The 8,907-nt window shown below is 44.4% G+C and overlaps 1 long non-coding RNA gene across 1 annotated transcript in view; it reads left to right on the top strand.

Annotated features, from left to right (window-relative positions):
- The window catches only part of LOC107121965, an 8,991-nt gene extending 4,715 nt beyond the window's left edge, over window positions 1–4,276 (top strand). The window contains exons 3-4 of the long non-coding RNA XR_001482891.1: window positions 3,162–3,191; window positions 4,179–4,276. This is a non-coding gene — a long non-coding RNA (uncharacterized LOC107121965). The remainder of the gene's footprint in view (window positions 1–3,161; window positions 3,192–4,178) is intronic.
- The last annotated feature ends 4,631 nt before the right edge of the window (window positions 4,277–8,907 follow it).

The following is an 8,907-nucleotide window of genomic DNA, read 5'->3' as shown; positions in this document are numbered from 1 at the left end:
ACTTTCTGTATTTCTTCCGTTGATACCAGGCATTTCTTTGCAATCTTATCCACCTTATTGGCTGTCTCTGTCATTTGCTTCTGTTGAATACTATAGGCACTTTCCATGCTATCCAGTTTTTGGTTAATTTTCTGCAGTTCATCTAGCAGAGGGCGGAGCATCTCACCTTCTTGCTGATTGACAGCAGCCCCTGCAGGGGAAGGGCTAAGACTGGAAGTTCCTCCCGTCTTCTTTGTCTGCCTCTCCAAAAACTTTTTCGGCCCCGCCATTTTCAGTTTTTGTTTACTTTTTAAAAGTTCGTGCTGCGCAGCAGAGGGATCACTCCCTACTCCGTTTTCAGCCCTCTCCCAAAAGGTAATTTACTTTTCCCAAACTTCCCTTCGCCCCCCCTTTCTGCTTTCAAAAAAGTCTCTCGAGTGGGGGGGGGAATCCTCCCTCCTCCCTCTGGGTTTCCCGGGGAACGGAATGTGCTTTCGCCAATAGCTTGTAATTCGATCTCCAACTCACAGCCGCTTGTCTCTTTCTGTCTGCTTTCACTTCCTCGCTTCATCACTCCGTGACGTCCGGCGGCTCTGCTAGTCCCCGTGTGGGGCACTGCCGTGGCAAGGGCCATTGGGGCATGGGGCGAGCCTCAATTTCCAACCATCGGGCCGGGAAAGAGGCACATCCCCTGAGCACCCCGGATCGGAACCCCTTCCTGAGGCTCCTTAGGGTCTCCGCTTGTGCGGATTCCCCCCTTAGCCGTGCGTGGGCGAATCACCTCCAGGAGCTTCCCAGAGTTGTGACCGCCATTCACAGAGACCAGACCGGAAGCCCGAGAGATAATACTTTTCATCATTAGACCAACAGAAAATACGTGACTGAATGCTGGGTTCCACACTTCCTTTCTAGAAGTTCAAGGTCTGAGCTGGAATTGAATATTCACAGTCCTGTAGTTTCCGGTGGTCTGATATTAAAGAGTTTTTCAAACTTTAGATTTGGTAACAAAGAGGAGACAGAAAAAAAGAAAAGAAATACATACTGGATCTAAGCAAGCCTGTACATCGAAATGACTTGCTAGCAGATGTCATTCCATTTTTCTGTTCCTTCTATTTATGGTTTTATGGTAGAAGTTTACTGATGCCTTTCTGCTTATAGTCTTTGATGTATTGTTTTCATGTTGATACATTGAATAATGAGATATTGGATGTAATGTGGTTGTTCCCCTGCTCATGCAGTCTTCATTACAATTTCTTTTTGTGGGGGAGTATGTGTTAAGACTGCCCTGTCTTGTTCTGAGTGAATTGTTCCCCTATCTCAAACCAAAGACCCTAGAACAAGACCCTCCTTTGATAACTGGTCCTGTTCCAGGGTAATCTTGGTTATGTTAAGTCACAGCAACAGAACACTGTAAAGCTAAATAAGCTTTATTATAAAAAAAATGAAAAGGTTTAAAAACAATACAGTTCCGGTGAGGGTTCAAAGCACATAAAAACAATGAAGCAAATTTCCTAGATACACTTACTGAATGTTCTTACAGCATAGATGTTAAGTTCTTGAAGCATTGGCAGATGCAATTCAGAGTCAAGCAGCAAAATGTACAAAAAATGTAATGACAAGGTAACCCAGCAGAGGTACAAGCACAGGTACTGAAGGAAAGGCTAGTCTACATATACAGGAAACTGAGGCCACTGATCTGCTGACTCCTATAACCAATCAGGCCATTGGCCCAAGAGAGCTTTGTGGAAGATGAGCGAAACTTTCCCCTCCCAACTCTTACAGCTGTGAACAGTGAACTGATTAGCAGGGGGATGCCTACAAAATGGCCTTGAGCTAGTAACAGTCAGTGCAGGGAGGGCTGCTTTCACCAGTGGCTGACAATTGTATTCACTGAACTGAAAACCGGGGGGAAATTCTTGCAGATGGACTTTTACTCGAAGACAGCTCATTCTCTTGACCAGGGCTTTTTTTGTAGAAAAAGCCCAACAGGAACTCATTAGCATATTAGGCCACACCCAACAGCAGAAACACATTAGCATATTAGGCAACACCCCTGACAGCACAGCTCATTAGCATATTAGGCCACACCCACATGTTACCAGAAATGTGGTCATCCAACCACACCCACCTTTTGCTTCTTATTCTGTTTACTTTGTTGTCAAAACCCTGGGCTTCTTTGCATGTTAGGCCACACACCCCTAATGTAGCCAATCCTAATGAGTGTCTGCTGTTAGGTGTGGCCTATTATGCTAATGAGTTCCTGCTGGGCGTGGCCAACTCAGGAGCCAGCTGGAACTCCGTTCCTGTGCATTCCTGCCCAAAAATAGCCCTGCTCTTGACAGGGTTTCAGTTGGACATATTGAAAATTGTTCCACTGTCACCTTTCATACTTGAGTACTCTGTTTGGCCCAGTCCTGGATAGTCCAGGCTGGCCTGATTTTGCCAGATCTCAAAAGCTAAGCTGGAGAGGCCCTGGCTAATATTTGGATGGGAGACCTCCAAGAAATACCAGGGGCGTGATGCGGTGGCAGGCAATGGCAAACCACCTCTGAACATCTCTTGCCTTGAAAACCCTACTTGATGGTACTTTCTACCACCACCACTCCTTTTTCTTTGGTATATTGGAAGGTTAACCTGTTTTTCCTAATGTGGGTGTAGCTCATCTCTAGGGGCAGGGGAGACACATGAATACCCTCTCATGTTATATGGAACCCCAAAAGAAAGATGCATCAAGAAGGGATCATACTTTTTCACCTCATATTGAAGGTGCCTCTTATTCCCTTAGGTAGTTAGCGCTAACCCTGTTTGCTAAATTTTCTGCATCCCGAGTATAGATAAAAGGGAATACCTAACATGTCCATTGTTTGTTACCTTTCCCAAGAGTCTAGTGTTTACTTTTCCCAAACAGTGCAAGGGAGACCAACACTGGAGGAAACGTAGTCCCATTTCCATTCTCTGGTTTCAAAAAGTAGATTTTATTATACAGCTCATAGATCGACCACTATACATAACTATCCTTGCTTAAACATAGAATAATAGTCAATACCAATTGTAGGGTTATTTTGTTCATTTAAGACTCCGGAACAACATATCAAAATTACGGTATTAATAAACATGTATACAGACTGAAATCTGTTCTGCTACTGTACAGTGGAAACATTACCTTTTTCCTTCCATTGTAGAGACCCCACTGAAACCAACATGGATCAAAGGTAAGTGTCTGTCCCCAGGGCCTATGGCATTAGAATACCTATATTTCAGACGCAAATCCCTAAGGAACATTTTGCATCCACAGCACAGATTTCTGTTCACACACTTCTAGTCGGTGATCATCTGAGATTCAATTCTCAAGGAAATCCCATATCACATGAAATACAGGGCCAAACTAGACATAACAGTGTTATGTAGTGGTTAAAGTGCTGGGCTTAGACCTCAGGGGTCCTGGTTTCAGATCCCCATTCTGCCATGAATCTTGCTGGATGACCTTGGGCCGGTCACTTTTCCCTCATCCCTCAGATCTATGCCATAGGCATGTTGTGAGGTTAAAACGGAGGGGCAGGGTTTCCATGTACCCTATCCAGGCCAGGAATAGTGAAGTAGCTACTTATCTGGCCAGCTTTAAGCTGCATTCTTTGCCATCAAATGATACCAAAATAGTGTCCAAATGAAAAATAAAAAAGGCATTTAAAGCAGATCAGTAAATATCAGTAAAAGTACCCAGGTAACACTCAAGGAAATGAGTAAAACTAAGGCAGCAGTTTGGAAGCCATCCAGCCAGATTTTCTTAGAGATGGAAGCTACCAGCAAGAAGCCCAAGCAAACACTGCTTGCTATTTGGTGCAAACTGAAGTGAATAAAAATACTCGGTTTGATTAGCAGATTAATAGTGTAACCGCTCTGCACACTATCAGGAGCATGTTTCTTTCTGTCTATATTACACTGTGTGCATAATTATTATCTCCCACTTACATTGTTGTCCCTTTCTTCAGCCCATGAGCTCAGGATAAGACTGTCTCCTCTTCCATTTGAACCTCCATATTTACATTGGATGATGTTAATTTAACCTGTCCTCGTTCCTCCTTTCTTTCAGATATAACTTGAAAAGTTGATCCCTGACTTGATAAAGTGATTGGTTCAGCTGAAAGGTTTGGACAACCATTCTTGGATGCTGCTTGATCATTATGCTTATTCTGTTTCAGAAAACGTGTTGCTGGATCCAGAAACAGCCCATCCCCGTTATGTTGTATCTGAAGACTGGAAAAGAGTAAGATGGGGGGTCGTCCGTCAGGAATTCCCCTACAACCCGAAGAGATTTGAATATATTCGCTGTGTTCTTGGTTGTAAGGGATTCACTTCAGGAAAACATTATTGGACTGTGGATGTAGGGAGTGGAGATCATTGGGCTGTGGGAGTGGCCAGAGGATCTGTGGAGCGGGGGGTGGAAATTGATCTTGAACCTGATGAAGGCATCTGGGCGATTGGGCTTTACAGTGATCAGTATAAAGCTCTCACTTCGCCTCCTACTCTGCTGGATGTAGCATATGAGCAGCCCATACGGATCAAGGTTTCTTTGAACTATGAAGAGGGGACAGTTGCTTTTTACGATCCCGATGAGGATGATACCTGCCTCTTCATTTTCCATTCAGTTAATTTTGAAGGGGAGAAAATTTTCCCTTTTTTCCGGATTGTTGATTCATCTACAGTTCTGGAGTTGTGTTCTTAAAAAATGTCCTAGTGTTCTACCGTGGTCGAGAGTAGCTGATACTTAATATATCCATACAGTAGTTCTATGGGGGATCAAGCTGCGCAGAAACTTGTATGCAGGCTTCGTTTGTTTTAAATTCAGATGCTGGTGAAATCAGGGATGGAATTATCTGATACTAGTCCACAAACATTTGTGCTAGAATAATATGTGTTCATCTTCAAGGTGCCACAAGACTCCTGATGGTTTTTACTGCAAAAAAACTTAACACAAGTTATCCATCCAGCTTGGATGGTCACTGAACTGTAATGTTAGGACTTTTTTCACCTTTGGGGTATACATGAGAGCCCATGAGACAGTTGTGAGGCAATACACAAAGCAGCTATGGTTTATTTGGGGGTAATTATTGTGGTTTAGCCCTTAATGTTCTAAACCTATGAGTTTCACCGGCTTAGAAAAAGAAAAAGATCCAGAATTTGGCAGCCCATTCTCAGACTTGATTCTCTATGGTAGGAAATTTACAGCTAAACACTGGTGAGATCTTGCTTTCCTTTCGCCAGAACAGAGGTTTAATCCTTTAAATCAGGAAGCTCACAGTGCAATCCTAAATAAACCCCTTCATGAAGGCCAGAGTAGTTGTGCTCTCTTTGTTTTGTAAATTAAACTTTAAAACCCTTGTTAATTGCTGATAGAAATGTAATTTTCTGTAAAAATGTGGCTCGCTTTTGAACATGCATTTTCTCATGATCCTTGCCTTTTTGTGTTAATAAAATATCAGACGGTACCTAATCTTCGAATGATAAGGAATCATCTTGTGGTTAATGTACGTTCTAATGCACATTCTAATACAACCTAAATGTATTCAATTCTAAAATAATCCAGTCTAATTATTAACCAGCATTTTGGGATACTGCAGACTAGGATGTGAGGTATGCCCTAGATTGCCGGAAAAAAATGGAAAATATTAGAAGCTCAAAGTGCACACTCAACACATTTATTCAAATGGCTTTGCATTTATTATAGTCTGCTGCACCAGAATCTTCTTATATAATCATTGTATTACTTACTGAAAATGTAGCCTCATGTACTTTTTCTACTTCTCCACTCTTTTATTCTTACACCTGTTGTTTAATGTCACTGTAACTCAACTCATAGTTGTTTCAAATAGAGAAACCACACACGATACAGTCCTGACAGGATATTCTCCTAAAGCTGTAGCTTTGGTCACAACTTGAGCTTTCAAGCAGCCAGCATCAAAATCTATTTTAAACTAAATTCATTTCACCATTGAACTAATCTACACCTCAAACTGAAAATCTCAACTGGTGTGTGAAGTTTTGGTTTGCACTGAAGTTCATCTTCAGTCTTCCCATGCAGCCCCACATTGGGACTGCACTTGTGCAGGCTGGCGGAGGGACATTTTCTTTCTAGCTTAAAAACTCCAAAGAGAGAGTGCCCTGCCCCTTTTGGAGCTGACATGTATGCGATTCCCACCCAGCGTGTCATGTGCTCTATCCGCAGGCACCCCCTTCCCTCAGTTCCTTTTTCATCGCCACAAGGACAGGAAGCTTTCTAGTGCGCTCTGTATATTTCTTTGTTGTCATTGTGGTGGAAAGAAGACTCCTTTTTGTCCATCAAGGACTTGTTTTGCAACCTTCAGGAGTCTATTTCATGGGAGGCAAGCCCTATCTTCTTGCCCGGGCTGGCTCTGTTTGTTGTGCTTGTAGTCCCTTATCATGGCATCCAAGGCACTGTTTAAAAAATGTAAAAAATGATGCACAGCCACGAGCATGAACTCTGCCTTCTGTGCTTAGGAGAAGCCCACAATGTTTGTTCAATTTGCCGTCCTAAGACTTGGTCAGATAAGGCCTCTAGGCTAAAAGCTGCACTGTGGGAGAAGGCTTTGTCCTCAGTTCCTTCCAAGGTGACACCGAGCTCGGGCCCTCCTACCTCGGGTCCACTTCCCTTGGCTCCAACTACTGAACCCTGTTCCGGGCTTCCATTGGTCTGTGCATGAATTCTAATCTGGGAGAACCGGGTTTGATTCCCCACTCTTCCACTTGCACCTGCTGGATGACCTTGGGCAAGCCATAGTTCTGGCACAGCTGTTCTTGAAAAAGAGCAGTTTGTGTCAGAGTTCTCTCAGCCCCACCCACCTCACAGGGTGTCTGTTGTGGGGAGGGGAAGGGAAAGGAGTTTGTAAGTCGCTCTGAGACTCCCTTGGGTAGTGAAGGGCGGGATATAAATCCAATCTCCTCTCCTCCTCCTCCTCTCCTGTTTGGCTCCTACGGGCCCAACTATCAGGATGGCTCTGATCCCTCAAAAAAGAGCCTCTTTGGTCACTCCAGAGGCGGAATCTGGGTGCTCACATTCACCTTCTCCAGGACCATCAACCAAGGTCCAGCTGTACTGAGAACCTCCTGTGAAGAACCATAAAAAAGCATAAGGAGAAGACCTAGTATGCATCCAAATTAGGACGTGTCAAGTCTTCTAAGGGTATGGAGACTGATCAGGACATCATCCTGGTCCCCCTGCGCACCCTGTTCCTTATCATGGCAATCAGTGCTTCCTCCCCCAGCATTCTTACTACATGTTGTCATCCTATTTAATTGCAGATGTCCATAGTTTTAAGGATGAGCTTGGTGCCAGATTAGTTCTGATAGCTGGGTTTTGTCTATAGTTCAGGAAAGTGACAGGTTAGAATTGGTGTACCCAGCCCCCTTGCCACCTGGCTTCCGACTGCAGTGGATAACTCCTACCCGGAATTCAAGAGTTCAGTTAAGGGGACTTCTGTGGAAGGGTGCGGCAGAACAAGTCCCAGGCAGGCTTCATTCCCGGGGTTTCCATTCAAGATTTTTCCTAGTGGATAAAAAAGGTGGTGGGCACAGACCCAGGGCTATTTTGGGGCGGGGACGCACAGGAACGGAGTTCCGGCTGGCTCCTGAGTTGGCCACACCCAGCAGGAACTCATTAGCATAATAGGCCACAACCGACAGCAGAAACTTATTAGGATTGGCTACATTAGGGGTGTGTGGCCTAACATGCAAAGGAGTTCCTGCTACAAAAAAAGCCCTGGGTTTTGACAACAAACAAGGTAAACAGAATAAGAAGGGAAAGGTGGGTGTGGCTGGATGACCACACTTCTGGTGACATGGGGGTGTGGCCTAATATGCTAATGAGCTGTGCTGTCAAGGTGTGGCCTAATATGCTAATAAGTTTCTGCTGTTTGGTGTGGCCTATTATGCTAATGAGTTCCTGCTGGACTTTTTCTACAAAAAGAGCCCTGCACAGACCCATACTAGGTCTCAGGAAATTAAACAAGTTCTTAAAAATTGGTCCCGCTTTCTTCCGTGATTGTGTTTCATACCCGGGCTGTTTGGTTCGTGGTCCTTAAGGGGCACCTATTTTCATATTTCAATCCACCAATCTCATAGGAAGTATTTATGGTTCAGACAGGCTCAGAGGTGTTCCAGTACACATTCCTTCCATTCGGCCTTGCTACTGCATTGATAGTATTCACCAAGTGTATAGCTGTAGTGGTGGTGCACCTGCACACTCAGGGCTGCTCTATTTTTTTGTGCCTGGACTACTGGTTTATTGTGGCCCACAGTTGTGACCTACTGAATGACTATGTTCACCTCACTATTTCCACCTGTGTCAAGATGAACTTTGGTTCATTCAAAATGGAGTCTGCTTTAAAAGTCTGGTTCAATCTGGCTGCGGCCTGCTCTTGTTAAAAATGTTGTTCTTAAGTCTCCTTAGTGCACATAGACGTGCTGGGGAAGAGTGTCTATCTCTGCACCTGGAAGATAAGATGTTCTTCTGCGGCCTTGGCTCATTAACATTCCAAAGCAATTAAATCCTGTGGGAACGGACTGGTGCTGTGAAACTGCAGATCACATTGCCTGCTCTTCTGACATGACCAGAGGCCAGTCAGAAACCAATGCTATCACCCTTTCCTTGATTGGCCTCCATGTATCTGGAAGACATTGCTTGGACCCTGATTGGTGCCCAGGCCTAGCAACCAGTCTGGGGTTCAGACAATAAATAAGTTACCTTAACTCCTATTCAGGGGGCATGATGGTGTTGCATGTGAGGCTGACATGTAACTGCCTTGCTCACCTTTTGGCCATCTTGGAAGCTCTGATTGCTGAAGCCAACCAGCTTGGCTGTTGGGACTCTGGAGACGGAGTACATCTGGACCCAGAACTGAATGGGTAACTTTG

The sequence above is a fragment of the Gekko japonicus genome, unplaced genomic scaffold (genome assembly GCF_001447785.1).
Source record: "Gekko japonicus isolate JY-2015 unplaced genomic scaffold, Gekko_japonicus_V1.1 scaffold2045, whole genome shotgun sequence".
In the NCBI taxonomy this organism is placed as follows: Eukaryota; Metazoa; Chordata; class Lepidosauria; order Squamata; family Gekkonidae; genus Gekko; species Gekko japonicus.
This window is presented reverse-complemented; position numbering and strand designations above follow the sequence as displayed.